Raw genomic sequence first — 27,722 nt, 5'->3', positions numbered from 1 at the left:
AAGACTGGTGTGTGGATCAGTGTTGACCATGTGACCATGTACAGCCCCACACTGAAAACATTGTCAACTTTCGATAAGGCATGAACTGTTTCTGCGTATCGTAAACTGTTCCCATAGCAATGATGCCATAATGCGTTTGTGCTGTGCATCCAGCAAGTCCAGCAGGTACGTGTGAATCATTCAACCATGGTCTATCTTTTTTCTTGCCTTTCAAAAGTACAGGTTTTAATGATGAACATCGTTTGGCAACTGTGGCATGACTTTCAAAGACAAGCGACACAGTCCACTGAGTTGGTCTGAGTTTTATTTTCACATGTACTATCCTGAAAGAAACTACAGGAAAGGCATGGAACCACGGTTTGCAGCATTCCCATCAGATTGGATTACAGATCGTATCCAGACGAACGAGTGAAATGATGATTAAATGATTTCAGCAATTGAGGGTTTTGACAGGGAAGCACTAACGATTCGAAAATGTTGATCTTGGACACATCGAACGTGTTTACTCGCGTGGACACTGTACTATTGATTCAAATATACGTCTGGGCCTAAGTGAGTGCTGAGGTCCAAATGTGTTCCAGCATCACGGGTCAAGGGACTGCTACGATGCGCAGAAACAGTCTGTGGGCAATATCTAGTGTGAGTGAGTGAGTGAGTGAGTGAGTGAGTGAGTGAGTGAGTGAGTGAGTGAGTGAGTGAGTGAGTGAGTGAGTGAGTGAGTGAGTGAGTGAGTGAGTTAATATCTAACATCACATCAGCAATGTTTCCGCCATATCATGCCGATAACATTTAATTCTGAAATGAAATATATGTATAGTATAAGGACAGTAAAACAACTAGAATATCACACTTTAAATTAAAACTAGCGTGGAAAGTTAAAACTAATATCACTATTTGGACAATACAATATAAAATCAGGCTATAGACTGCCAACAACTACACCGAGTGTGCATTCGCTAGACTGGTGGATTTGCTGAGTACCATAAAGCAATACCTGGAGACAAGTTGACTACGTGTTTGGTGTGGGACTCTACATGGCTCTGAGCGAATCTCATGAATCTCAGGATGAATGGCATGGTGTTGAAGATGTTGTTCACAAGCTCTCTGTCTATTTGTTTCAAGTCTTCGTCTAGCTCTCACAGTTCCAAATGGGAATTAGAACCCGGAACTAGGTTTGTCTCAGTATGTATGCAATATCAGGCCATCTGATGTTTCTTCGACTGCAGTGGCCCGTCGTCTGTGGTGGTGATATTGTCAAGTCTGGACGGCTTCGTGTGGAAGTTTGGGTCATGTGCTGTCGTCATCTCATCGTGAAAGTATCATACACCTTTCATCCAGCCAGAGTCGATAGAGCAAGCGTCTTTCTCGTACAGGTGTTAATGAGATCGATCTTTGTGCCCTTCCTGTTGACGAATTTTTTGGAATGGACTCGATATGACGGTTTGACATAACTGCTGTCTCATTTCAAATCGTCATAATAATCCAAGAGATGATCACTGAGGATACTCCGTATGAGCGAGGTGTTCACTAATGCTCTTTCATCGTCTAGCAGAGTCCACTGTGATGTTGTCCATTATTATTTGATTTGCATTAAACATATGGGGTTTGATGTGTAACATATATGATTTATGGATGAAAGCTCGATCCTCCCAAGAGCTGAGGGAACTTCTTTGTCGTCCAAGCCGTGTGGCAGTTGGTGATCACCACCAACAATCCACACAGAAACAATGAAAACCAAACCAGTATGTCATGGGATATGTGCTGTTTTACCAGGTCGCGTTAGGTGACAGGTGGGTGTATGAAGTCACCAGTACTCGGGAAAGCTATTTGATCTGTACAAGAAAGTCCTGAGGCACTGGTAAATTGTCAAGGACAAGAGAGACACACTGTGGAACGTCAACCTCAACATGACCACCGGATAAATGAAAGGCATCTTGATCATTCCCATGGAGGACTATGAACCATTCGAAAAAGACAGGCAAAAGTTTTTTAACAACGAGATAACATAAGTGGAAGTGACTGTCGATGGCGTGCCCAACTGACCGACAAGTATGCTCTACAGCTGGGCACGTGATCTACCGATGATGATGGACTGCATGAAGGCACATGTCACTTTGACAACGGCAGTGTGGGGATCACTGTTTCATTGCAAGGACAGGGATTCGTTCGAGGAATGCCTCTGATAACATGATATAAAAAAGGATCGTGACCATGTGAAAAAAGCATCTCAACAAAACAAAACACACCAGACTCCTGTTGCAAACCAACCAAAAAGGCCTAACACCATTAGAGCAAATTCGAGCAAAATTATAGCAAAACTTGAACAAAAATGTTTGAACTCATTGTTGCATGCAGCTTGACTGTCATCTGGCTGTTTCAAGTGCATTAGAGTTTATATTATTAGACTCAAAACTCCTTTGTTACACTAGATGAAGTGTGTGTCGACCTGCTCGCACAAATGAAAGATAATTCTAAAAGCAACACAATTCGAGAGAGGCTGATGGCACTCTCGCACGGCAGCAAAGCCAAACACTACTTGGGCAGACACTGACAAGTGGTATCCGAGATATAAAGCCAGACTCGTCGTCCAGATGACAAAAATCATAAGTTCGGTCCTGAAGCAGATCTGCGCCAGGCTCCAGGTGGCATCATACTTCCTACCCATTCCGCTGCAAGGTCAACTTTACTTGTGGGAAGTTCTTGAGAAAGATCTCAAAAGTACTTTGATCACAGTCTGTTGTGTTTAGCTCTGGTGACGGGAGCAATCATCACGGCGAAACATTGTCATTTTAAAGAAATAGAAAACAAGGATGATATGAACACCACCGTGCAAGCTGTCATGTTAGGAGGAGAAGGATGTTGCCGAACAACCGATGCTGCCGGAGGAGAGTGAGTGAGTGAGTTTTGTTTTATGTCGCTTTTTAGCAATATTCCATCAACATCACGGCAAGGGACAACAGAAAATGGACTTCATACATTGTACCTATGTGGGGAATCGAACCCGTGACAAGCGAAAGCTTTAACCACTAGGCTACCCCACTGCCCCTGCAGGAGGAGAAGGAAGATCAAGCGATTGATAATGTGACACGAAAAATAATCCCCAAGAGAGTAGCCACAGCAGTCCTTGCAAGAAGCCGAATTGCTGATGACCAAAGATTCGAACAAAGTCGCCTAAGCCTTGGAACGCATCTGCAAACACAGCCATTTGACCTGGCCCGCCATGTTGCAAGTCAGTCCCGTATTTGAGTTCATGGGAGCCATGTTGCAAGTCAATCCTGTACATGAGTTCATTGGAGCCATGTTGCAGCTGCTGGGCAAGCACGTCATTGTGAGACAAGGCGTGATGGGAGCTGAGGGCAGCCAAGCGCACACTAGCCAAACGAAAGTTCTTGCAGGATTCAATAGATAAAGAAAACAGAATCGTGGAATGGGTCTCACGCTTGACGCGATTGGTGGATGCCATCAAGCACGATGTCACCAGTCTCCTGGGCAAGAGACCATTGAAGCCATCAAAATCAAATCTTTTGAATCATCACCGGAGGAGAAACCTTTACCCAACCGGATCAGTGTTATGTACTCATACTAGCAGGGCGAGTAAGAGGGAGACAGCAGAAAACGTGCCACCGATCCGATATGGTCCATGAAAACGTGAAACATTGACCTGGTCAGCATTAGAGATGGTGAATGTAATTTGTACCACTTGGAAGACAGACCGATAGCGTTGGTCAGAGAGACGTTGAAGACTGTACCTCGCAACACGGTCCCTTATGCATCACCCACTGTGTTATGATCATTCGAGCTAACACTGTCTCGGTACGTCAAAATGTGCGACTCGCCCCGACACCAATTGTTCCTCTTACTTTAACAAAGTTCAGACCAAAACATTGTCTTCAATTCTAACAACCCGCAGAAAAGATTTTTTCCAAACCAATCCCCTGCTTCTTTCCAAGTCCGTGGTTCGAAAACTATTTCACAGATTTTACTCAAATTTTGCATGCACACACGCGGTAGTATAGACAATAGTACGGTTTGGATAAGGTCCTTTCCAAGGGGCCATTTTTTAAAGCACTGCAAGCGACCCCTAAAAATCAAATGATAACTTGCGTCTTTTCTCTTAAACTTGAAAAACATCTTTCCATGATCATAATAGTATGGTCATACTGAAATTACTTCTGTGACACCAAACCTACGTCTGTCTGCCTTAAAACTGCTGTACTTCTGTCTTGGCCTAGTGAGAAACCAGAAAAAAACCAATTGACGCATGGTTAGATACTGACAACGTAACCTAACAAACGTTTGTTAAAACTTATTATGTCAGTTGGAACATTGTAACAATCTGTTATCCTCCTTCCATCCTCAGAGTAGCATAACATCTACTTTTTTTTAGTTCTTTGGGCAAAATTAATCTCCATGCTTGAAGCACGCACAGAACCTTTACCAGTACGGTACCAAATAATGTGCACATTGTAATAGCTATTGAAGTCACTTGATGCCAGTTTTCTGTCTGACTGATCAGATAAATCAATCAAACGTCTTCCAATAACCGAACGTTTAAACATGTTTCTTACACGTTTCCTGCTTTTATGCAGCAATTTATGGTTGAAAAACTAAACACCCATTTTGGCTAAGAACAAAATGGATCCGTGACTGGTAAGTATATCAATTATTTCTGGATTCCAGGATTCATCAGCTGCAGGCACACTAACAAAAGCTGGTATTTAGAAATCAAAACAGGCAGTTTGCTCATAGTAATTGTATCCATGCTGTGTCTTTGTACATAACCTTAAGATGTTGCGTTCTTGAAAAAAACACAAATTTGGACAAAAATTAGAGGTTTTAATTACATCGATATTCTGTGATATGTTTCATGCATTGAATTATCATTATCATATATGTTTACATGGTAACAGTTTTGTGTACGGTAATTTTCCTTGCGCGGTGCACTTCGATCATTCATTTCTACACAACAGAGCATAGCAATTCTACCACACGTTAAGTTTGAAAATGACAATAGCAATCAGGATTTGGAAAGAGCAGTTTGGAGTGTATCTTATGAATAAACTTTCCACTGTGTTTCTTCATGAGGTTACGTGGAGACGTTCGTGGGAAGTAGGCGTAGGTACCCCTTATGAGAGTTGAATGATCAGTAGTATATATAATCAACACACTTTAGTGTTTATCTACTAATTACAAACATTATTTTCATCTGTTGAATGCATAATTACACAACTATGTGACTTTTCGAAAAAAAAGATACTATGAATGATTTGAAGCTGCCTTCAAACGTTAATGTTTAGATAGTCTTTCAAAACTGAAATGGAGACTTTGACTGAGACTACTTGTGTGATATATTTTAACGCATGAACAAACACATCAATTTTAATTTATTTAGCGATACATTGTTCGGTGTCACATGCTGGCGAAAGGAATCCTGAATCTTGGGTTCGATCCAGGTATTGGGAGGTGATGCAACTCCATTCAGATAATTGTTCAATCTAATCAAATATGTGTTACAATACGTTGATTCCGCTGCAGGTGTGTGGCAGAATGTGGCCCTGGGCAAGCCAGCATGGATGAGTACCACACATCAAGCATCACAGTCTGCTGGCAATGCTGTAGAGTGATAGTGGAAGGGACTTAGTCCACACCCTTGAAAATGAAAGAACAGCCTGGTGGAAGGTGGATCTACAGACACCAGTACAGTCACCACTGGTTAACGTCTACTTCAGAACAGACTGTAAGTATTTAATGCATATGTTGATGTATGGCGTACATGATGCGCCATGAATCTCACTGAGCAAAAGCGATCTTTTTTCTATAGTGTATGCAAGTGCACATGCATAAACTCACGCTTGCAGTACTAGTGTAATAGAAGTTTTGCTATTAAGATTTGAACAAATAATTCACCTGAGAAAAGGTGAATGTGTATCTGATCACAGGAATGAAAAAAGTATCCGGTACTTATTTGCCTTTGTAACGATTGATATGCTTGTTTAGATGTAATTTAGTAGTACTTTGAAAGCAACTACTATCACGTAAAATGGTGATAAATAGTGCTAAGGTTAAAATGAGAATACGAAATGAACTGAAAGATTTAGCCAGAGACGTTCACAAAAAAAGATACCTCGCCAACCAATCCAAATTTCTCTGTAACGAAAGTTGAATCTATTCTCACCTCACTTTGAATTAAACTGTTCAACAGATAGGCTGGTCCTTGTCGTTTAGTGAGCTTCATTAAGATGAAGTTCAAGCTGTATCAAACAGTCATGGATTAATGAAAAACTCATATCGTCCATTGAATTCTTCTTCTTTAAATGGTGGTGTGACAAAGCGTAACGTTTCCATTACTCTGTCATTAAGATTATTCCATTGCATTTTACGCTGTTCCGTTCGTGTAACAAGCGCTGTAATTCACCCTGTCATCTGAAAAATGCCGTCTTCAATGAAGCTGAGTAAACCATTCGCATTACTTGTGGACTTTACTTTTGACTAGGTATGTTCATTACAATTTGCTTGAAACTTTCGTTGTTCCAGGAGAAAAATAAAATGAAAATTGTTTGCATTTTTACAACGATCAATTTTCCACTATGGTACCGTCCCGAAAATGGGACTATGTGCAGATAAGAGTACTTAAATTAGGTAATATATTATGCTTAGGTGGTGGAGGATCAACCTCTTAAATCTTAAAACTGATTCTTTTAATTTAAAGTTTTCATTGAATGTAAACTAACTGGCTTTTATATGCAAAATGTATATCAACAAATTGAAACCTGAACATCTCATCAGCATTCTTGATCCCATAAAATGTTTTCTGATGAACTAAACATCATAGTTAATGAATGTATCCTAAAGTGCTTATATACGATACATCCAAAAGTTCATTGAGGGATGACACATTACATATCATTACGCTGCCTCAGCAATGCCTGCAGCTTTGAAAATCTGGGGTTGTTTATCAAGGAATGAAGAATGACATTATAAAGAAAAAACTTGTATTGTGTTTTTGAATGTTAAATGCCAGTATTTTTAGAAGATGATGAAAATTAAAGAGTGAGTGAGTGAAGATTCAAAATCACATCGGCAATATTTCACCCATATTTCAGCCATATTGTGACAAAAAGTAGGTCTGAAGTCCAAATAGATACATATAATATATTAAACCTGGTCAGCGAAGGACATTAATATACTGAACATCATTGAAAACGCACCACCTGTAAATTTTGAAATAAGGCAATAGAATCTTTTGGAAATGGAAAATTAATGGTGGGAATTTTGATAATAACACACTAGATCGTAAATAACGCTCTACAGTAAAAAACGGATCGTTCGAACACATCATCGAACACATCACATGAAAACAACAAAATTCATGCACATCACACACGAAGGGCACAAATTGCATGCAGAAAGCATGCTGTTCAGGGGTATAAATGACCTTCGGCACAAAACCGTTCTCATTTTCGCAGTACTTTCGTAAGTAAAGTTTTTTCGCCATGCCAAGATTGTCACCAGAGGAACGAGAACAGGCCTTGGGTATGTTGCAGGTCGGCGCTTCAAGCAGAAACATTGCACGACGATTTGGGTGTCATCATTCGACCATTCTGAGGCTTGCTAACAGATACCAACAAACAGGAACCAGCAGGGACCGGCAACGCCCAGGTCAGGCACGTGTTACCACCCCTCGTCAAGATCGAGACATTGTACGGCGCCATATTCGGGATCGAACCTTGTCCGCTGCCAGAACCGCCAACGCTGTCCAGGGTCGACGTGGTTTGATCAGCGCTTCCACCGTCCGACGCCGTCTCCGTGCGGCAGGGTTACGTTGTCGACGCCCTTACGTTGGACCCATCCTGACTGACAGGCATCGCCGTGAACGCCGACAATGGGCTGAACAGCATCGTGTGTGGTTGTTACGACGTTGGCATGGTGTGGTGTTCTCCGACGAGTCGCGTTTTCACTTGCGAAATGCTGACGGGCGTCTACGGGTATGGCGTCGACGGGGTGAACGTTATCATCAGGATTGTGTTGTGCAAACCGATCGGTGGGGTGGAGGCAGCATTATGGTGTGGGGAGGGTTAAGTTATCACCACAGAACCGCTCTGATTGTTTGTCGTGGCAGAGTGAATGCCGTTTACTACCGTGACAACATTCTTCAGAACAACGTCATTCCCTTCTTTCACCAACATCAAGATCTGCACACATTTCAACATGACAATGCACGAGCCCACACTGCACGTGTTTCGATACAGTATCTGGCTAACAACAACATTCCTCTACTTCATTGGCCTGCATTGTCACCAGATTTGTCACCCATCCAACACTTGTGGGATTACATCGGCCAACGCCTCGCACGTCGTCCGCAGATCAACAACCTTGGGGAACTCGACAATGCCTTGCAGCAAGAGTGGAATGCAGTGCCTCAGGACTTTATTCAGAGACTTATCCGTTCAATGAGGAGACGTTGCACAGCTTGTGTTGCTGCTAACGGGGGTCATACACGCTACTGACTTTCCATTTTGACCCCATCTTTATTTCATTGTCAGCTGCATTAAATCTTCACTGTTTTGCTTGATTGTTTTTTGCTTCTTTTCTTTATCAAACATTGGTCTACACAAATATGTAAAATTTACATATATTGCTCACTTCTGCTCTTAGAAATCCACAATTTTAGGGGTGGTGCGTTTTCAATGATGTTCAGTATATTACAGATTATTCCAAAATAGGTTAAATTTAACTATCGTATATGTTTATAAGCAAAATTCTGTTTATAGAATTACAATGTAAAAATGGGTTATTGATCGCAAACAACTGAAGGTAGATCACACCTTACTAGGGACCACGGGTATTTACAGCACTTTTGCTACCTGCATGGACCCTTGCTGGTAACATGCATATGGTAAGACTATGCATTGAAAACCAATTCATATTTAGCGAGTGAGTGAGTTTAGTTTTACGTCGCACTCAGCAATATTCCAGTTATATGGCGACGGTCTGTAAATAATCGAGTCTGCACCAGACAATCCAGTGATCAACAACATGAGCATCGATCTGCGCAATGGGTCTGACCACCCGATCCCGTTAGTCGCCTCTTACGACAAGCATAGTCACCTTTTATGGCAAGCATGGGTTGCTGAAGGCCTATTCTACCCCGGGACCTTCACGGGTCACATATTTAGTGAGTATTATCAATTTCTGTGAATCAGCTATTACCAGGCTAGATATGTAACAACAGCATATCATATAGACATGCTACGGAAGCTAAAATCTGTTTCTCTCAGACCTTAAAAGTTATATACATCCCAAACTGGTATAATTCCTCATCCAACTGGAAAACAAGATTATGATAAACTGCATTAAAACTACCATAGCAGAACTACACACTATATATCTGTCAAAATGTAACGTTGAAATAACCCTTTTTCGATATCGTCTTTGCTTGGTCGGATGATTTCTTAATGTAAATACCACAACACTAATCTGTGATCAGACTGTCGTTGTTATCACTGTCACTTTCATGTAGAAGGGAAATAGTTCCAGACATACGAGGGGAGAACAAAACGTTCGGAGAACTCTCTACCTAAAGTCGCAAAACAGCAATGCCGCTAGTAGTATAACATACATTGATCATTCATGTGATACTTGTAAAGATTTCAACACCTCGCAACAGTATTAATATTGTGATAAGTGGAAGAGTGATGCCATAGTCATATCATGGAGAAAATGGTTAAAGAAAGAAAGAAGCCGTTGTACCATTAGGGAATATCTCTTCCAGTTATCACAATGATCAATGTTCACGAGTGTGGTTCTACGCTGCTATTTGTAAACAAGTGTATCGATAGCATGACGCACACGTTTTGAATTCATATAAAGTACATATTCATCACATAATACATAAGCACACCTTTGGTTATTTTCAGTTAAGTATCGACGTAATGGCGTCCAGCTGTACACCTCTGGGATGAACTCATCTGACCCCAAAGAAGGAGATCTATGTCACACAGTTAGAGGACGTGCTAACGGTGCAGACATCCCTGATATCCTGAATGCCACATGTCCTGGGACCTGGCGTTACCTGACTGTCTACACAGAGACTGATAATAATGGTCAGGGTGCTGTGTTGGACTTTGGGGAAGTACAAGTCTGGAGTAAGTATGCCAGTCTGGAAACATGAGCATATTAAGGTAAACCAATGATTTAATAGCATGGACAAGAACACACATCAGAAGGAAGAAGTACTTAAGTCCCAAACCTGTCAAAGTCAGTTTAACTTAACCATGCTTTTCAATATATTTTGAAATATAGAATATTTGTTATTTCACATTTTGACCAGCTTCTCCTACAATCGCCAGGTGCAAAACCATCAAGGATGCAAAAGTACTGTAATTCCCCATGGTAACTAGCATGGTGATCTACCTTGAGTTGCTGGCGATCTATAGTCGGAATTTGACATTGTGTCGTCATGTATAGGTAAATCATTAAAGCTAAAATATTGCCAATGTGACTATAAATTCTAACGAGGAATGAGTTAATACTGTGGAGGATTACCACTGTCATGTTTCGTCATGCATACACCCATATTACCAACAACCGTTACCAGAGAGGTTAGGACAGAGATGCTGTATGCATTGTAAACACGTACATAGCGACCAAAACGGTTTGGTGAGAAGAGGGTTAAATGTTAATTAACTCGCAGTGTACTCAACAAAATTAGAACGTTGACACACTCATGCAATGCACGTTACACACATATACATACACGTATTTGTCATCAGTCGAGTCTATCTGAAGCCTCAAGAACACGCCACCTTAATATACAAAATAATGATATGGAACATATCCCTATACTACTCCTACGAAATACTAAGTAAGCCCTACAGAACCCTAATCTCTTTCACCCCATTTTACCGCTTTTGGAAAGCAATACCCATGTCCCGCAGGTTTGCTGGCCAAATTATTTTGTTAGGATTAAAAAGAATTTGTTATATTATAAGATAGCGTGCGATGAACTGCTTGCCGAAATCTCTGTGGAGGAGGATAAAGGTAGCGCCAAGCGGGATAGACAGATAGCGCTCATGGTTGGCGGCAAAGCCAAACAATAATTGGGCGACGTTGATGTCACACCTGAAAAAGTTCAGAAAATCCCTGCCGAAGAAACTGATAAACTGTATTCCACGTATGAAGCCCGGCTCGGCGCTGAGATGGCAACAAAAACTATAGGATCAGAAATGATCCTGATTTACACCAGCATCGCATCGTAATTTCTTCCTACTCCGCTGGAACATCAACTTTACCCGTGTTAAGACCTCACGAACGATACATTTATCGAAACCGCTTTGAGCGCTGTCAGCTGTTCTCTGTACCACGAATATGGTATGTTTTTAGCCCCGTCACAGCGGTGATCATCACGACAAAGCAATGGCAATTTAAAAACAAAAAGATTAATAATAATAGTATGCAAAATGGATACTGTCCAGGAAGAGATGATGACCCTGACTCGGGAAGAAATGGCTCATTTACCCGTGTTAAGACCTCACGAACGATACATTTATCGAAACCGCTTTGAGCGCTGTCAGCTGTTCTCTGTACCACGAATATGGTATGTTTTTAGCCCCGTCACAGCGGTGATCATCACGACAAAGCAATGGCAATTTAAAAACAAAAAGAATAATAATAATAGTATGCAAAATGGATACTGTCCAGGAAGAGATGATGACCCTGACTCGGGAAGAAATGGCCCCGACTCGGGAAGAAATGGCCACCGAATTTACCAAGAAGAACCCTAAACGAGTTGCTGCTGGTAGAAAAGGCGGTTTAGCCAAGCACCACAGAATTCAATGTAGATCACTGTGGTTGGTGTAGCTGATGCTGCCGTGGCAACGTTGTTTGTGTAATATAATTAAAAAAAACCCTCACCAGAACCACAACAAGAATTAAGTAAACCCGCATATTATGTTTTTTTTAAAAAATCATTATATATATAATGTCTGAAGGAAAAATGTTCGTCAACGATGCATACCATGCTTCTGTGGTCACTGGTCTAGCTGTAGGATATGCTCATTTAACAAAATTGATACTCAAACAACACATTCGATTTCGACCTGCAGGATATGGGTATGATTATGATGAACTTTGGTATGTTTTAAAGTAAATATATATAGAAAATGGCTACAATAGCGATGATGATCAGTACAGCTTTAGTGAACGCCCTGGCATCTCCTGGGAGCAATTACCTATTCTCACTATTACGAACGTCGGCTGTGGGCGAGATAGAAGCTGAACAAAGAAGTCATGATTTGGCCTTGGAGCAACTACAGTTGTGTATGCAAAAAAACGAATGCAGAGTCTTGACTTCTTCAACGACCAACTCCAACGCGAAAACCACGCTGTCCAAACTTTCAAAGACGTTGACGATGCTATAAGAAAATACTACCTGCTAAATGACAAGCAGTTTGTAAGCAACCCTTCGGCGACGAACCCACCGTCTCGCAGTATTATACTCCTTCAAAGGATAGCAACATTGGAAGCTAATCTTCGTCGCTCTCGGTGTAGCTGCCACTATTTTTAGTCGTCAAGCAATTAGATTAAAATAATCATTTAGATATAACAAAGATGAGACCAGCTCCGTATCGTTGCCAATATGTGCTTATGGGGAGAACTGATATTTCTAACAAGAAATGCAGGACTGAGCCATATTGCAGCATACACATGGAGAGTATAACAAAGGGTCTAGGAAATTATATGCGGTATAGGGGTCAAAGGTCATTACTAGTTACGCAAAGCCCACGAGGCAAACGTAGTTGGAAACCAACTTATTAACGAGAAGGAATTGATTATTTGAATGAAGGTAAATTCCTACCCAGGATGAAAGATTACAAAAACGGCTTTTTGTGGATGGCTGGAGCCCTATTTAGAGAAAACCTTTCACCTAAGTATATGAAAAATGTTTACTGCTTGAGGGCTTATTAAGTTTGAACAATACCATGCCAAAGAAAGCTGCCCATCAATCGGTGGTGTATACAACAAAAGCAATGTCAAGAAGGTCTTTCTAGACATAGACCGGAAAAAGATTCGCCTGTTTAGAGATAACATTTCACCTAGGTATAATAATCTCTTATTGTTGACAAACTCCACAGGACACTGAAACACCTGGGATGCTTCTCATTTACAATTATGGTAAAAGTTGGTTTGATGTACTGCAGCCAGAAAATACCTTTGAATACACTTGGAACTACTTCAGTGGTGGACGAATGGATGTGGATCAACACAGGGAGATAGATATGGTGGTTGACACCTCGTTGCCACTAATACAGGGAACCCTAATATACTGCGCATTTTCTGCATGGGTCCAGGACAGAATAATTGAGGTCTATCTAGACATAACCAAACATTTGAAGAATGTAGTCTTGCCATTATAGAAAGATTCTGTTTTAGGCACCTTAGTCTAACAACCAATTAGAGATTGTCAGCGCATTTTAATACAATTATTTGTTTTTTAAAAAGGTTTTCCACACCTTGGTATAGCAATGACTACTGTTCGAGAGCTGAAACAAACAGGAAGTAAACTTGGTGTAGTCGGTTACTGCCGACTCAGGAAGCATCAGCTGCCGAGATCACTCATCATACAAGCCACTCAAAGAGCGAGTGCTTAGAGCTTATTCCCACCTGTGGAAGGTCGAGCTAGTTAAGGACTGCAAAACCCAACATACAACGCCCCACTGTGAAACAACTCAAACTCCAAGCTACAGACCAGGGGTTTAGGGGGAATTCCAACCTACGTAAAGACGAGCTCACGGTGTTGTTGGGGTTTGTGTGAACTGAACACGACAGAGACATTTATCTGAGAGGCTAGTCTTTATGCAAATATAGACATCGACGCCTTCAAACCTCTGATTGCTGTCAAAATCACAGAAGAACCGGACGACCTGGGAGTATCAAATTTCAAATCATGGTGAAAATGTTTCTGAACAACAGCAGTGGCAAACAAGAAATTGTGACTCAATCTGAGATGACAGATGCAGCCATCTGCACTGTTTCTTGAGAACTGACCTGTTGGAATCCCGCTGGTATTGGGCAAACGGACGACAAATCGACATGCCCAACCCCAACAACATCTTAAATTTCGCCAGTCACAAAATCAAATGTCCGTACCGTACGTCATCTACGCCGACTTTGAAGCCGTCATAAAATTTGTTGGCACTATTGGCCTGTCCACAGATAAAAGTTTCATGCCCAAAACACACGAGCATGAGGCCTGCATGATTGGGTACACGGTCGTCTGATGTGATGGGCGAATGAACACTCCCATGGTTTTAGAAGGCCTCTCGACGTGGCTGAAAGGTTTCTCACGTGTATGCAACAGGAAGAGAAAGCCATCAGGAAAACGTTGTTCACTATCGCTCCTTTGTGCATAATCCAATCTGACTTCTTCGAGCCCACTAGAATGCCAATGATTGTCATGTGTGCAATGAACCGCTGAACGATGACGACTGTGTGAGAGATCATTGCCACATCACCAATGAGTACACCCATGGCAGGTGCAACCTCAAACTTCATCCCAAAATCATCCAAGTGCCCATCTTGTTTCACAATCTCCACAGGTATGACTCTCACTTGATTGTGCAGGCCATCACAAAGGTCGATGGCAGCAAGACGTGAATTTCCAATCTGGGCAATTACCACGACCTGTACTTGATAACAGACTAACTTCTGTTGGCTGACGTGTTCGAGATATTTAGAAAAACGTGCTAGAAACAGTACAGCCTGATTCACACGTGGTATTTCTCCTCCCGTGGTCTCTCTTTGGGATGCCCTGCTCAAGAAAACGGGTGTGAAACTCAAACTATCAATGGATTACAACATGCCTCTGTTCATTGAAAAAAAGCCTTGTGAGGTGGGATTTCTATGGCTTCCAAACGCCATGCGAAAGCCAACAAAAAGTAAGTGAATGGCTATAATTCTCATCAAGCATCTCCTCTATCTAGATGCCAATAACCTGTACGGCTGGATCATGAGCCAGTAGCTAACCACCAGGCGTTTCGACTGGACATCCAAGATTATTGTCATGAGCATCGCGCCAGATTCGAAAATGGGGTACATACTGAAAGTGGAAATGGAATACCTGTGAGAATTACACAAATAACACAACAGCTACCTGCTCACCCCTGAACGTTTGACAGTTAACTGAGACTGCATGTCTGAATGTCAACAAACGTTGCTGGGGAAAAATGAACTAACCAACATTGAAACACTTGTACCCATCTTGATGAATAAGAAAACGTATATTGTTCACTACCGCAACTGTAACTGTAACTGGGAATGATACTCACAAAAATTCTTAGGGTGCTCAAGTTTGACTAAAGTCCGTGAATGGAACCCTACATTAGAATGAACACGGACTTACAAAAGCAGGCCAGCAGCAATTTCAAGAAGAACCTGTACAAGCTCATGAACAACTCCGTGTTTGGTAAGATGATGAAGAACTTGAGAAAACGCATGTCTGTGACAAACTAAGGAAACTAACTGCCCACCCAGTTTTCAAACGAAGCAAAATATTTAGCGACCACCTGGTAGTGCTTCACATGAGCAAAAACCACTTGTACCGTCCTGTTGGGATGAGCATCCTCCTGATGTACGATTTTTGAGTGAGTGAGTGAGTTAATATTTAACGTCACATCGGCAATATCTCAGCCATATTGTGACGAGAACATTTAACAAAGAAAAGGGTTATATGTATATTATAAAATCTGTCACTGCAAAAATGACTTGGTTTCCAGGTTTCCAGGTTTCTGGAAACCATCCGTAATGTGGGTAATTGCGGAATCCAGTTGGTTTCCATTCCCTGAAACTCACTAACTGAGTTTCCAACTAGATTCCATTTTGGAATCTGTGATTGTGGAATTCTGTAAATGGAAACCAAAATGAAACTAAGTTCGGGGGTTTCTTGTTGGTTTCCATATCTGGAATTTGCAATTCTCACTAAATCTCACTAAATGGAAACCAACATAAAAGCAGAAAATGTGGTTTCATGTTGGTTTCCATTGGGCTGTTTTGAACTAAGTAACATGAAATGGGTTGTCATCCTGACATCCAGTTGGCATCCATTCAGTGAAACTGAGTGACCTAGTTTCCAAATAGAATCCATAATGGATACTCTAAGCTCTGGTGATGGAAACTGACACGAAGCTATGGTCATGTGTTGGTTTCCATTCCTGACAACAAAAGTAAATTGTTGACGCATGATTCGGTGGATATCACAATATCAAATGTGGCTTCAAACTAATGATACAAACGATACACTTTGTTCCTTCACATTCTTGTTTATTCATGATGTAATGAAGCATCATATTCCAACTACCATGCACACAAACTTCACAATAACCGTACTAAACATATAAAAGGACGAATGGCTATAAATGGCCTTTGTCCAGCTATGTGCGCGAGGCACACTTAGTCTGGTTTCTCTAGATTGGGATGAATGAGGCAAGTCCAGGTTTCGGTTGTCTGCTTTCTCCAATTAAGGATCAGACGCTTTCTTTATCTGAAAAGAAATAATAAAACTCTGATATCTATATACAAGAATAAAAGGTGAGTTGACTCTGCATAGGAACATTGCTTAAACTTTTATTATATATTAATTATAATTTATTGGATCATTGAGTTGTGTACGGGCTTGTATTCCTTTCAGTAAACATATTGTATAAAAATAAGTAAAATTAAAACCACTTTAGCAATAGCAGTAGTTCAGATATATATTATTAATTAAAAGGTAAATGATGCAATATATAAAAACAGGCTATAGACTGCCAACTCCTAGGAATGTGAAAGAGTATAAGCATTTAGGAAGATTAGTATAAGTCATTAAAACAATTGTCAGTTCGGTACTTACATGATGGTATTTCTTAATATCCAGAATATACGTGAATTCTACAATAAACTGAGGCAGTGCGTAAAGTTTAGCATTAAAAGCATTTATAGTTGTAATACTTTGACACTGAGTTCAAATACTTGACAATTAATCAGTGTCAGGTCATTAGTGTGTCGGGGTTCGTGTGTCGGCTTCATTGGCGCAGTCCCCACTAAACAGGTTCTATTATCAAAATTAGCTAGCTGTAAAAACAATGGAACTTACCTGAGTCAGGTGTTGACAGACGAAACCGGAAGTAATGACTCGGTAATCCATGGGCACGCGAAGTCGTGACATTTTATAAAAGCAACAGTTTAATGTACTGAAGTGGTCGTTTTCAGTCTTTGTCTTAAAATCACATCGTAATTGGGTCAGAGAAGGATTTCATGCCTGCCAATCGAAAAAGGATCAGGTATTTGTTATTACCCACAATGCCCTGACGCACACTTGCCGCCATTTTGTCACTTGATCCCAAGTTGTTTTGAGACGACTATTTTGAAAGCAGTTCTCAACCGGTATGTCCAGTAACGACAACAAGGAAGTCAACACAATGCAGTATTCCTACGTTTGCCCGTGTTATCTGATTCAAGAGACTGGCAATGAGATTTACAATAGAAGCTTTGGAGATTCGGTTACATGAAAAATTGAGAACAGCAGCAGTCGTCGATCGCAGCGGGAGAAAAGGAACATTCCACGATCTGGTCAGGTACAGTGTTATTTTCTTGAAATAAGCAATAGCTCATGTTATTCGTAATGTTTAACGTAAATAAGTAACTACCACAATACATATGAAAGTTTAGACTTGATGAACCTCTGTAAACAAATGCGTGTTGAATTCTTAGCAAGAGAGATGGCTTCCTTCACACAGTTAATTCAAGAACTCAATATTACTGTGATTTGGATCAGCTCACACACGATTAAAATGGCTCATTGTGTTAATGAATGAAAAATTATCGTTGCAAGAAGAAAATAAATCACAAATATCTCTAGTCTATTATTGCTAATGTGCTTGTTACGACTCACAGTAACTTCAAACGTATTTATAAATACGAATATTTATTTAAGAAATCCTTTTCATATTGCTTTTGATATTTGCACCTTTGAAAACAATGTAGTTGGGGATAGAGTGTCATTTTGCATTTATAGGTTAGTGATTCTCTGACCAGATTTGGTGCATTGTTTGAGTGAAATTTCAAAAAGGAAATTTCACAATGTTTTCAAACTAATGTTGAATATGTTTATATCATTGATTTATGAGATAATTTAGGTTTTCCATCTGATGGAAGTAGTGTTATGCTTATCATATCAAGATTTAACGAACCCTGAATGAAGAATTGTAGATTGTGTTAGGCCCACAGAAAAGGTTGCGAAGAGTTTTTGATATAAAGAATATATGGGTATACAATGATGGATTGCCAACCCAAAATAGTATATGAATTTGTTGACCTGGATTCTTTTCATCTAGGATAATCTACACTTTGCAAATTGATATTTATTCTTTTTATTCGACACTTTATTGTTATCAAGAGTGCAATATGACAAGTTCCTGTTTTTTAATCGATGCATTTCTACGTTTCCAGCTTAAAGGAGGGCAGTGTTGGAAATTCTGAAGAAGGCAGCCAGGACCAACTCATTTTGACATACAAAAGGTATGTATAACCTGAACCGTCCAGTACATAATGTACATACAACATAATCAAATAATGTAAATCCTAGGAATCAGTAAAAATGAATGGCACAGTCACTATTGTTGTAACCTCCAACTGGAAACATGTTTCACTTATAGTTATGCATCATGCACATGTGTCTTTTCAGATGAGTTTGGATGAACAAGATGGATCTCTTAAGAAGGTGTGGGGAAAGCAGAGGCCCACGGCTTGTACGCAAAGAACGGCAAAAAGTTCAGAGTAAGTAAACGTATTCTAGTCATTGTACATCTTGCACAGATTAAAAATTTAGGAATCCTTTAAAATATCAAGTTAATTTGGATTCTTTCTATGTACATTCAAGGAATTTCAAAATGAACACTGTTTAAAAAGTGCAATTTATCCTTTGAAAGTTACAGCTTAAAAAGTTTTAAATAGCACATATTATGTTGCAGTGTATGCTTGTGACCCCATATTCATAGCTTGTCTGCCTGAATGACTGCATATTATTGGTTAAGAAAATATGTCTTTTCACAATAACGGATAAGTCCTAGTTCTATACACCTAATGTGCATTGTAAGTAACATTCAGAAAATAAATTATGGCTTTGAAAGGAGAATTTTTCATGTCTCTGCACTCTCATATATCAATAGGCTGTTCTGGGATTGAAACTTTTGATGCCAAATGCTCATTTTATACTCTTTGAGCTCTTCGCTTTTTGGACATGGGGTTCAGTGTATTTCACCTCAAGCAATGTTTGACAGTTTTCTTTTCTCTAGCCATGGATATCGTTGACGAATCATTGTTTGTACTGATAGTTTGTTTTTCAAATTTCAGAAGCTGGAAAGCAGGAAGGCTGTGAAACGATTGATTGGCCGGAGGAGAAGAAGCACACAGTTCTTCCTCTCTTGGGGAATGAGCTAACATTTTTCAAACTAGGAAGCCAAGTGATATGGGCTGATCTACATTGATGTGTTCAAGCAAAATATTCTGTACTCACTGCTAATTATTCCCTTGCTTTTGTTTCATTTACTAACTTGAATATTCCGAATATTATTTGTGTACAAACAAATTGTTGAATATAAATAAACTTTTAATGAATTTGTGTTTTATTCTGTTATTTGCCATCCTGGAGCCTTTTACCATTATGCAATTGTATAAAATACCTGATTTGCTACATGTGAGACAACCTGTTTTCCGGAGGACCGGGTAAAGGGCCGACACGAGCAAGTTTCAGTTCATGGAAACTAGGTATTAAACTAGGTTGGAAACTACAACACGGAAACCAGGTTGAAACCTACAGTAAACTCATACATGGAAACCAGGTTGAAACCTACAATAAACGCATACATGGAAACCAGGTTGAAACCTACAATAAACTCACACATGGAAACCAGGTTGAAACCTACAATAAACTCACACATGGAAACCAGGTTGAAACCTACAATAAACTCGTACATGGAAACCAGGTTGAAACCTACAATAAACTCGTACATGGAAACCAACTGGATCCCGCTTGGAGGAGTGGGTAATGAAACGAACTGGAAACCATCCTGAAATGGTGCAGTTTCAGTTGCATGGAAACCACAATGAAACTGTAGGAAACTCCCTGATAACCAACTGGAAATGTTGGTTTCCATGGCGTTGCTTCTTGGTTTCAGTGTTTCGGAAACCAGCATATTTTTGCTGTCTGTCTGCGAAGGACAGTAAAACAACTAGAATATCACAATTTAAATTAAAACTAGCGTGGAAAGATAAAACTAATATCACTATTCGGACAATACAACATACAATCCGGCTATAGATTGCCAACAACTGAAGGTAGATCACCATACTAGGGACAATGGGGACTTACAGTACGTTTGCTACCTGCATGGACCCTAGTTGGATTTACATCATCCCCTCAGCTGTTAGCAATTTAGTCCCATCTAGCCAAATATTAAAAATACACATATACTACGATTAAAAACAGTGGAAGTTTAAACGTACAGGAAATGTGTAGGGACTTACGTACCCTCTCAGGAGGACAATAATTTTACGGTACTTCAACCTTTGAGGGTACAGCCACTAACAATTCAAGTTACTAATCTAAACTACCATGAATTAAAATGCAGCTATCTACAGAACATAATAATAAAAATTCAGTAATGAAATCAATTTCTTTTAAAAAGCCAAGAATTAAATGAATACTTACGGTGTTAAAAAGATCCTTAATTGTTTTTACATTGAAATATATGATGGAGAATGATGGAGAATTCAACACAGTCAAGCAGGATATGCTTGACCGTAGTTCTCTCATCACAAGGGATGCAAAACGGAGGATCCTCACCTTTCAATAGGTATGAATGAGTACATCTAGTATGGCCAATACGACATCGTCTTAACATAACCTCTTCAAATCTGGATTGACACCCCAAGTGGGTGTAACCAATATACGGTTTTACTTCATGCAATTTATTTATACCTACTTGGGTGTCCCACTTCTTCTGCATCAGGTCACGGATGTAGGTTCTAATGCTTGCTTTGTAATCAGAGTATGGAAGAAGAAGTGGTGTCACAGATTTGTTGAGTGCTGCTTTTGCAGCAAGATCAGCCATCAGATTCCCAGAAATACCTACGTGACTGGGTAACCAACAAAAGACGATGTCGTATTGGCCAGTAGCAAGAGTATTATACAGTTCAATAATTTCAATTAAAAGTGGATGTTTACAAGAAATATTTTTGATAGCCTGAAGGCAAGAAAGAGATTCGGAATATATTACATATTGTTTATGTTTACGGTGTCTTTGAATATATTTAAGAGCTGTTAGTATGGCATTAGCTTCTGCTGTAAAAATAGAACTATTGTCTGGTAATCTAGAAGATATTGTTCTGGATCCAATGGCAGTAGCACAAGCCACTGCGCCACCGTCCTTGGACCCATCTGTAAATAAGGATTTATAATTGTTATATGTATGTTTCAATTGATTATATTCTTGTTTATACTGTAATTCATTGGTTTCTGATTTTTTAAATGTCGTTAATGTTAGGTCAACCTGTGGCCTAACCAGCTGCCAAGGGGGAGAGGAAAGAAGACGGGAGGGAGCTATATTGTCCAGCTCAATACCAGCAGCAGCAATAAACGGCTTTATTCTGAGCCCAAGAGGTGGAACAAGGGAAGACTTTTTGCTATACAAATCCTCATAAAGAGGATTGAAGACACAGTTATATGCAGGGTTAGATTCGTTAGAGTATAGTTTTGTGATATATTGTAGAGATAACGTGATACGACGTTGTGCAAGAGATGGTTCATCGGCCTCAACATAAAGACTGTCAATAGGTGAGGTTCTGAAGGACCCAAGACAAAGTCTTAGACCTAGGTGATGGACAGGATCAAGAAGTTTAAGATTGCTTTTGCAGGCTCCACCATATACGATGGAGCCGTAATCAAGTTTAGATGGCACCAGTGATCTATGTAAGTGAAGGAGGGTACTTTGATCCCCTCCCCATTTTGAATTTGAAACAACCTTTAATAAATCGAGTGTCTTCAGGCATTTGGCTTTAAGGGATTTAATATGCGGCAAAAAGGTCAAATGTGAGTCGAAAATAAGTCCCAAGAACTTGGCCTCCTTGACCACTTTGATAGGAGTACCACTGAGATATAGTTCTGGGTCTTTATGGGGTTTGTATTTACGACAGAAGTGCATACAATTGGTTTTTGATTTAGAAAATTTGAAGCCGTTTTCAAGACACCATTTATCTATTTTGTTTAAACACAGCTGCAGTTGCCGTTCAATAGTATGCATATTTTTACCACGGCAAGAAGTATTAAAATCATCCACAAATAAAGATCCATCTATTAAATCGTTTAAAACTTTAGATAGACTGTTGATCTTGATGCTAAAAAGAGTGACTGACAAAATACTGCCTTGTGGAACACCCTGATCCTGATTGTAATGATCAGACAGGGTAGAACCCACACGGACTTGAAATTGCCTGTTATTTAAAAAGTTGGCTATGAATTCAGGCAAACGACCTCGCAAACCGAAATCATGTAAATCTCTTAAAATGCCATATTTCCAGGTTGTGTCATATGCTTTCTCAAGATCCAAAAAGATAGACACAGCATGTTGTTTATTAATCAGCGCGTTTTTCACAAACGATTCTAAACGCACTAAGTGATCGACAGTACTTCTGTTTTACGGAAACCACATTGTATGTCAGTTATAAGGTTATTGGTTTCCAAGTACCAAACAAGTCGATTATTTATCATGCGTTCCATGGTCTTGCAAACACAGCTAGTTAGTGAAATAGGTCGATAATTGGACGGATCCGTATGATCACGTCCAGGTTTTGGTATTGGTACTACTATAGCGTCACGCCATGAGGGAGGAAAGTTACCCGATGTCCAAATATCATCAAAAATATTAAGAAGAGTTTCTAGGCAGGATTCTGGTAAGTGCTTCAGGAGTTGATAATGTATGTTATCAGCTCCTGTAGCAGTATCATGAGCTTGATCAAGAGCAGTATGGAGCTCATGAATAGAAAAAGTTTCATTATAGTCTTCCCCATTATCTGAGTTGAAACTAATAGTTTTCTTTTCTTGTTGTTTTTGATATTGCTGGAATTTTGGTACATAATTTGACGAGGAAGAATGTTTAGCAAGGGTTTCACCCAGTTTATTAGCAATATCTGATTTATCAGTAAGTAATTGATCTCCATGTTTAAGATGATGGACAGTAGATTTTGTACCTTTACCTTTGCTTTTCTGGACCATGTTCCATACCTTGGACATAGGTGTCCGAGAAGTTATTTTAGATACATAATTTTGCCAAGATTGGCGTTCGTTCTGTTTAAAAGTACGCCGTGCTTTAGCATTTAAAATTCTAAATGTATTTAAATTATGCACCATGGGATGGCGACGGAAATAATGTTCTGCCTTTTTCCTTGCCTTCCTAGCTTGTTTGCACTCATCGTTGAACCATGGTTTTCTTATGTGTGGAACTGCAGAGGAATTTGGTATACACTCATCTGCTATGGAGTTCAGGTGATCAGAAAAGCATTTAATAGCATCAGGAACGTCAATAAAACGTTCAGTTTTAAGTTTTTCAGAACACAGTGTTTCATATAAAGCCCAGTTAGCCTTTTTAAAATTCCGCCTTGATGATGGAGGAACATCAGATGCAGTTACAGATTTTATAGTAGTATAGTAGGAAAATGGTCACTTCCACAGAGGTCATATCATGGACTGACCATTCGAATTCATTTAGTAGTTCTGCATTTGTAAGTGACAAATCAAGAGCAGAATAGGTCCCTGTCCCAGGGTGTAAATATGTGTTGGAACCATCATTATAAATACATAAATGATTGTCAGAACAAAAGACCTCCAACAACTTACCTTTAGTGTTTGTAGATACACTACCCCAGAGTGGGTTGTGTCCATTCAAATCTCCCATTATAATACAGGGCTTCGGGAGTTGGTCATATAGAGCTTGAAGATCAGTTTTAGCAAACGTTGAAGACGGCGAAATATAGAGAGAGCATAGCGTAAACGCTACATGTAAAGTAATTCTCACAGCAACAGCCTGCATATTAGTAATAAGTGGAACATGGCTTTGAATAACGTTTTGTTTGATTAGAATGGATGATCCGCCAGTGGCTCTATCACCCGGAGGTGAATAACAATGATATGCATTAAAATGACGAAGGTCAAATGTATCTGTCTGTTTTAAATATGTCTCTTGGATACATAACGCTGAAGGTGTAAAGTCTTGGACTATTAGCTGTAATTCATGCAAATTAGTCCTCAATCCTCTGCAGTTCCACTGTACAATAGTATTGGAATAAACTATCTTTTGGGGGGATTTATTGGGGATCTACCCCTTGCCTTTCTAGAGGGCGACAAGCTATGTACCCTGTGGGAGATATTTTCGACACATCCATGTCCTCCAACGATCCAAATTTGTTAAACAGCTGGATTTTGTTTGTTGAACCTTTCGAGGCTCTGCCACTTTGACATTTTTGTGATGAAGATACATTTCTTGATTTCACCGGGTGTTTTGTAATGTCTTTCACATTTGTTTGAGAATCAGATTTAGATTGTGAGTGGGATTTAGATGCCTTAGATATAGGTGAGTCTGGAAGTACTTCCGTAGTCTGAGTGGATATTTCAGGTGACAGAATCTGAGGCGAATCAGTATTTATCCATGTCCAGTTGGTTTGACAGCTCATAGACATTTTGGTTATTTTGACTGTATCAGACGTTGATCGAGATACGGAAGCATAAGTTTCAGATTTTTGCACTTGTTTTTTGGCTTCAGCAAAACTAATGTCTTATGTAAATTTTATTTTGTTGATTTCCATTTGCTGTTTCCAAATGGGACACTCTTTTGAGAAGGATGAGTGATTTCCTTCACAATTAGTACATTTTTTGAAAGTGCCGTTGCAGTCTTCCGTTGTGTGAGTTTTTTCGCTACAGTGAGCACATGTAACAGATGATTTACATGTATTGACACCATGGCCGTATCTTTGGCATTTAAAGCATCTTAAAGGATTAGGAATGTAAGTATCCACATTGATGTTACAGTAGCCAGCCTTTCTTGATTTTGGAGCAATTGGACACGAAAAGGAAAACAGGTATGTGTTTGTCTCAAGGGTTTCATTATTTCTACGAGTTTTGAATCGCTTAACAAAAGTGACTCCTTGATCCTTCATCTCTGACACGATATCAAATTATGTCATATCAGCAAATAAGTGATCACGGTCTCGCACTATTCCTTTACTGGTGTTCAAAGTTCTGTGTGCTGAGACCAACACAGGAATGTTCACAAACGAGTCAATCGCCATCAGGTTCGTGGCTTGCTGCCGTTTACTACATTCAACAAGTAAAGCACCTGAACGCAAGCGTCTGATGTTCTTGACTTCACCCGCAATTCCTTGTATTCCCTTGGATACCGCAAAAGGATTCAATTTCAGTGGTGTCTTATCCAGCGTCTCAATTACGATAAAGCGTGGCCAGTAGTCAAATGCTTTAGTAGATCTGTGTTCAGTATCATCAAGATCAATGTCAAGTGGACGTTTTGTCTTTTTGGTAGGGGTTTGGTATTCCATGGTTAGTATTTATTGGTTCATCATCCGAGCTCCCCACCCACCACGGAGTATCACGAGGACAATGCTGAAAACAAGCGGATCTCCAGCTTGCAGCCCCAAGGATACCCGGATGATATACTCCAGCAGAAAAATTAAAGTTTAATCATTCCACCAGATTGGCCCATGAGCCACCGCCTTCTGGGCATAGGACTCTAGGCAAAAACATGAAAGTGTATATTTGAAATTATGAGGGTCGAAAAATTTGCCAAGACTTACATGGATAAAATTTTCAAATTTTCACATTACAAAATGTAACACTCAGGGCTTGGCGTGACCAGTCGATTGGTTGAACCGGGCCCATTCAACCACCCGTCTAGGTGAAGTAAGGGTCGAAGGGGTGTGTTGAGCAAAGGGAACGCGGTCACAGGTCCCCAGTGCTCTCAACCCCTAGACTCCCGTCCTCCATCGACACAGGGCCGCAACCCACGGCAAACGGGTTGGTGGACCAAATATCCCCCCGGGTCCACAACGGGGGTGTAGGCGAGCTCTTGGCGTTACCCAGCACCCACCACGAGGGAGGTGGCTCGCCACGGGTGCCGATGTACGATTTTTATTACAATGAACTAAAGAGGCAGTAGGGCGACAGGTGTGAAGTACTGTATGTGGATACGGATTCCCTTCTGATTGAAATTCGAACTGAGCACGTGTATGAGGATGTGAAAAACCGTAGGCACTTGTATGACACCAGTGGCTACCCCAAAGGCCAGGCCCTGCAAAATACCACCAATAAAAAGTGCTCGGCAAGAATAAGGACGAATGCACCAGCGTGCCGATCGCGGAATGCATTGGCTTGAGACCCAAAATGTATTCAATCCTGAGAGCCAACGACGATGAAATTAGGACTATGAAAGGTGTGAAGAAAGACGTGGTGAAACATCACCAGATTCAAGGAAGCCCTCGCACTTTAAAACAACAAATGAATACGCTGAGAAGTGACGTATACGTATACAGATTGATTACGACCAAAATGTCCCTGTCGCTGATGGACACAAAACGTTGTATCGTCATTGACAGAATCAAAACGTACGCATACGGACATGAAAAATTTGAACTAAAAAAAAATAAGAATGTATATCATGTGGCAGAATCAAAAAATGTTTGAAAACATTCATTACAGACCACTTGGATACTGGAAAAGACCAAACGCCAAAGACAAGCTTGCCAGCCGCTACAAAGAATCTGAGCCGCTCATGAGTAAAGATTCAGTCCAAGTGGCCCTCGAGTGCATATACAAGCACAGCCCAGTAACATGGCCCACCAATCTGCATAGTTCATGGGTGGTGTCTTGCAACTGCCCGCCAAGCATCGCATTCAAGTCTGGCATGGCATGGCATGGCTGGAGCTGATCGCAGCCAAGCTGTCGCACCGAGCTTTGGCTGAGCACTTATATGCAAACGTCCCCAACATCGAATGGGTCGCACAACTCCCCCAAGTGGTGTCGGACATCAATCACGAAATCACTTGTCTCACTGATGCTATTAAATTGAGATCGGTATACACCTACTCGACTACATCATCGCTGAAAGAAAAGGAGATACAAAAACCCGACCTGGCTATCATGAGGTACCTCTACCACAAACAAACCAAACTTGTACTATTTATAAGACGGACCACTAAGAGGGCTTGTTAGAGAGGAATTGCTAATCATACCTCACAACACGATTTTGCTGCCCCTAAAATAAGGAATTAGATAAGCATTGGCTTAAAAGTATTGCTTACCGTATAAAACATGTGTTGGTTGGTTTTTAGCAAGAGTTTGGCATGTTTCTTTTCAGCCAGCTGCTTCTTCACCCCTTCCCGATCTAGTTTTGGGGGATCACATCATTTCTATGTCCTTGCAGTGAAATAAGGCTATCCATCGCTTCTGTTCCCTCAGATCTATTAGCACTGAGTTGAAATGCTGTGTTTAGCATGCTGACCAGAAAACACTCTCTTTTTCATTATCTCTTTGTTAGAGCTGCAGCCATCCAGCATGAACAGCGTTGGCTCCCCTTTGAACTTGTTGTGATAAGCTTTCCGTCAATTGTACAGGCTCGTCCACGCGT

General features: G+C 40.3%; 1 pseudogene; it reads left to right on the top strand.

Annotated features, from left to right (window-relative positions):
* The window catches only part of LOC137291199 (multiple epidermal growth factor-like domains protein 6), an 88,971-nt pseudogene that overhangs the window by 13,437 nt on the left and 47,812 nt on the right, over positions 1 to 27,722 (top strand).

This window comes from Haliotis asinina, chromosome 7 (genome assembly GCF_037392515.1).
Source record: "Haliotis asinina isolate JCU_RB_2024 chromosome 7, JCU_Hal_asi_v2, whole genome shotgun sequence".
Lineage (NCBI taxonomy): Eukaryota > Metazoa > Mollusca > Gastropoda > Lepetellida > Haliotidae > Haliotis > Haliotis asinina.
Note: the sequence above shows the minus strand (reverse complement) of the source record. Positions and strands in the feature narration are given on the sequence as shown.